This window comes from Pygocentrus nattereri, chromosome 29 (genome assembly GCF_015220715.1).
Source record: "Pygocentrus nattereri isolate fPygNat1 chromosome 29, fPygNat1.pri, whole genome shotgun sequence".
NCBI lineage: Eukaryota > Metazoa > Chordata > Actinopteri > Characiformes > Serrasalmidae > Pygocentrus > Pygocentrus nattereri.
The window spans coordinates 17,691,576-17,696,545 of record NC_051239.1 but is presented as its reverse complement, the minus strand read 5'-3'; the positions used below and the strand labels follow the sequence as shown (position 1 = coordinate 17,696,545).

The following is a 4,970-nucleotide window of genomic DNA, read 5'->3' as shown; positions in this document are numbered from 1 at the left end:
TGACCACATAGCACTGTGTCACCATTAGATCATGAATATGAGGAAAAGATAAAAGACCAGAAGATAAAACTGAAAAAGCAGATTAGAACACATTCAGCATCAAAAACCATGACAATGGAAAATATATAATAATACCAAAACAAAACCAAAGAAAATAAAAAAATAATTCAAATCCATCACACAGTATTAAAATAATTACAATATTTTCCTGCTTTATTTTATTTTAATACTTTTAAAATATGTTTAATATTTATATAAACACTTAGTTTAAATGGAAAATGGACAAGTCTTTTATATTGTAGAGTAAAAGCATAACATTTTGCAGGGATGAAGGATCATAAAAAGAGACAGAGGATTTACATTTTAATGCATGAGAGATTTTTTTCTTCTTCTAAAAATAATTCTGACAGTCTAAATGTATTCAGGTCCTTTTCTGTCTTCACTCCTTAAAACCCAAACCAGGAGTTCCTGTAGAAGCAAATCTTGTTTTAATTTATGGATTATATCTACAATGAGAGAGTCTCATCTCTGTTAGTGAAGTTTTTTCACACTGCTATCGATGTAAACAACACACTAAATAACTAATGACAACTGAAGTGTGATAAACTGTAAAAGAATAATACTGTGACAGCGCCCCCTGCTGTGAGGTCTCAGCTCTGCAGTTTCAGAACATTAATCCTCCACACAAACAGTCACACATTCAACTCTCCTCATTATTCAGCACCATCACAGCAGCATTTTATTTGATGAATGTAATGAACATTAACTAAGAAGGATGAGCAGAAGTTAGCATTTCAGTTGCCCTGAAGTATTTAGGAAATGATGTCTATGTAAAGCACTTCTTAGTCTTTTCTTATTAGTCTCTAATCAGTGTAACTCTAATATACAAACCTGGCATTCAGCACTCAAGATGTTTCAGCTTCCATCATTGCTTATGTTCTGCTCTGCTCATCAGGTTTAGCTGTGAAAAACGTAATGATGAACAATCCACATTAGTCTTTTATCAGATTTTATATAGTAGTAAAAAAACTAACGCTACTAACACTTTGAAGAAACACAAAAAGACTGAGTTTTTACCTCGAGCTCTGTAGCATTTGACCCCCAGCACGATGGTCACCAGCAAATATGGAGAGACTACCATTAAACTACTGAGCAGACTGAGCGCTGAGACTGGAGCTCCTGAACGGGACAAACATGATACACACACAGTATAATCACTGTAATGTAGAATAGAAATGGCTGCTGAGGGCATTCTTATTAAAATATAAATTATAATGATTAGATATTTTCTGTTAAAGCAGCAGACCTCTGACTGAGAGCCAGCTCTGTGGTGACTCTCCTCTCTCTGGGTGTTTACAGTGGTAGAGACCTTCATCTGACTTTGAGACAGTACGGATGATCATCTCTCCTGTCGTCTGGGTCTGGAGCAGTGATCCATCTTTATAGAAATCAGCTGTGAGGTTTGAGGGCTTTGTGGAGCGAAATAAACAGCGGAGAGTCAGAGAATCTCCCTCAGACACAGGATGGACAGGAATGTCCAGAATCACATCACCATCTGTAGGAGAGAGAAAGTGATACAGAGTGAAGTAACAACTTCTTAGGCTAAAAGAGTTTTTAAAGAAGCAGTGAAAACTGATGCAACATCACCAATTAGGTATTTTATTATGGAGTTCATTAATAAGTGCATTTCAAATTGACCCATTACTCTGTATTGATTGTGCACATAACAATTTTTGGAATTTCTTAGACTGAAAATTGCTTAACAAAGTTACAAGTCAAATAACACTGATTAGTTTGCTCAGTGAGTTTGTGTTCTTGAGTAAAAAGATGTTTTCAGTCTGGAAAGCTAAAGCTAAACTAGTGGATAACCAGTGATACTTAATGATGTATAACTCACAAATTAAAATCCTAATTAATTTTAGTTATTGCTCAATAAATTAGTAATGAGCAGCCAGCAACCAGCTACTGGCTTGTTAAGACATAATAAAGGCTGATTTTGTTAATGTCTCAGATCATCTTTAATATTTGCAGTGGAGAATTCATTTTAAAAGAATTGAGCGCAGTAGTGTACATCCTCAGATAATTCTAGTTTGGCTTCTCTCACTCTCTCTCTCTCTCTCTCTCTCTCTCTCTCTCTCTGACTTTAACTGTGTGAGAGGCTTTTTAACTTTAACTGTCTAATAAACTAAAAATAATTCATGATTGTGTATAAAAAATATCACAGTAAAATAAATCAAATTGGATGAATTGCTGTTGGTGTTAGTGATTTTAATGGTAGAAATGTTTTATACAGGTATCATCCATCCATCTATCCATCCGTCTTCTAAGCCACGTATACTTATACCGAGTCGCAGAGGGTGCTGGAGTCTACCCCCCTATTTATCAGGTGGAAGGCTCTACAGATATGAGTGAATCTATATAGTTTTTATACAGTGTAATATCAGCTGTTGCTTTAGTTTCAAGTTATTTCCAAGTCACCTCAGAAATATATTCATGATCACTGACATACAAAAAAAGTAATGCAATTACTCATTTAGTCTTTCAATACACTCTTATTGACTCGTACTTACACAATTAACTGTACTTAATTAAATTATCACTACAGTAACTGTTCTTAACAGTTACTTCAGTAGAGATTTTCACTTCTTCTCCTGTTAAAATACTGAACTATAAAACTCTGATGGGCTGCAAACTAAAGCTGCTGTCTTTGTATCACACTGCTGTCATTTTGTGGGCTGTATATTTTTAGCTGTGTGTTTGTTCCCAGTGTTCTCCTTTTCATTAATGACATCACATGTTATGAGGTGTTACCACCCTGGACTGGGCTGGCAGACTCAGTTGTTGGTCTCTTTTGCACTGGTTTTGTGTTCCTCTGTGGGCAATCAATCCTAAGACTGAAGTTCTGATGTTTCTTTGAAAAAATCACAGTAAGACTGGGAGGTGTAATAAAGGCAAAGAGGGACTCAGTAGCACCAAAATATTTAAGAATATGTTTGTTATTGAGGCTTCTGTGTAATCTTCTGTAAAATACCTGCTTTATGCTTTTTTCCCTACACAAATAATGAATAGCTTCTAGTCAAACGTTATGGTCATATGATCGTGCATGATTTGTAAAGAGACATTTGCTGATATATAGTACTGGATGATAGTTTTACAGTTATAATGTACTTTAAACACTTAATGATAGAAATAAAATATATATTATATTATAAGAAAAAAATATTATATTTTCAGCATTTGATATGTTGTTTTTCTACTATTTTCAATTCAATATAGGGTTAAATGATTTGCACATCATTACATTTTGGTTTTTATTTACATTTTGCACAGCGTCCCAACTTTTTTGGAGCTGGGGTTGTACTGTTGTCAACCTATCTTCATCACTGTAATGTCAGTTTTACATTTGAGACCTAAACATCAAACAAGACCTTTTTTTGAACTGTAAGACATTGATAGGTACAGATGTTTGACAGGTTGCAAAATCCAACAAATGCAAAATGCTTCCCCTCAGACTTTATTATTATTTTAGCCTTTATAGGCGACTCACAGCAGCACACAAACAACATTTATAAGGGCATTTTTTCTCCTGCTACTTCAATAAAATTTTACATTGTGCAGCTTTAATGATTGAAATACAGTGAGAAAGACGCCACACTCACCTGATACAGTCAGTGTAACAGCTGCACTGGTGTGTATGTAGATTCGGCCTGTTGACTGTGTTCCCTTACAGGTATAATCACCTGCATGAGTTTGATCAACATTAGAGATTTCATATTTCTTCCTTTGAGCATCTCTGAGAAGATTATTATTCTTATACCATTCATAATTCCAGTCATCTCCACATTCTATTCCACATGTCAGAGTGACTCTCTCTCTGATGAACACATGACCAGCTGGCTGGACGTTCACTGTAGCTTTTGGTCTCTCTGTTCAAACATGATAAATCCTTTTAAAACTTATTCACTCTCTCTGAAAACGCATGGCAGCATTTAAAAACTTTCTCTCTGTTAGTTTACAGAGAGAATTTTATTCCAGATGTGTTTCTAAGTCAATCAGTATATCTCTTCTGCGTCTTCCACTTTCTGGCTTTAGACAAATTCCAACAAACCTTTATAAATGTGTCCAAAACTGTCATACAAGTTTATACAGTTTCCTCTTAAGTGCCCCTTTCCAGTCCTTCATCACCACCAACACATAATTTACTGACCAACAAATTTGTCACTTTTCAATCAACTTCACTTTTTAAATTGCTGAATATGTCACTGATTTTAATCTTGTACACCTGCGGTTCTCATCTCTGCTTCTGGAGAACCACCTACCCTGCACACATTGCTGTTTTCACTACTCCCAGCAAACCTGATCCAACTAAATTCATTAGCAATGTTCCTCATGTTTAAACGAAACAAAAAAACAGGACAAGTTCTGTAAAAATAACATTGTTTGGCTGTGAAGTTGTTTTTTGTGCAGGTTTGATGTAAAAGAAATCTGATGCTTGACTTCTTGCTGCACTTCAGTCATTGTGTGGGTTTCTTAAATTCCTTCAGCAGCACCTGATTTAACCTAAGGACAGACTGATTAGATAAACAGGGTACTGGATGGTAATGGTAAATACTGGACTTCCTGCAGGAGAGATCTGAGAAATAGTCCAGTTAACACATCATGTCATAACTGACGGGTCATTTGTTTAACTGTATTTATCCTACTGTTAGTGATTTGGGGAAAACAAACACTTACCACACAAATAACACGCCATATAATTTTCTCTGATGCCTGTGACTTTTACACTGCACTGTATATAGTACAATATTATTCTTCTTTACAATAAGATGTGATTCCACGCTTTAAAACTGTATATCATGTGATATAAAATACATGGTGCACTCAGAGAATAAAACACTAGAAACAATTACTGTAGAACAGGATGTCCAGCGTCTAATCCTGGCCCTGGAGATCTGCCATCCGTGAGAGTT

The 4,970-nt window shown here is 35.4% G+C and overlaps 1 long non-coding RNA gene across 1 annotated transcript; it reads right to left on the bottom strand.

Annotated features, from left to right (window-relative positions):
- Positions 1 to 332: 332 nt before the first annotated feature.
- Positions 333 to 1,115, bottom strand: LOC119262838. Its single transcript, XR_005129956.1, has 3 exons — positions 1,078 to 1,115; positions 892 to 961; positions 333 to 468 (listed from the first exon to the last, which is right to left on the bottom strand). It is a non-coding gene; the product is annotated as an uncharacterized LOC119262838 (long non-coding RNA).
- Positions 1,116 to 4,970: the final 3,855 nt, after the last annotated feature.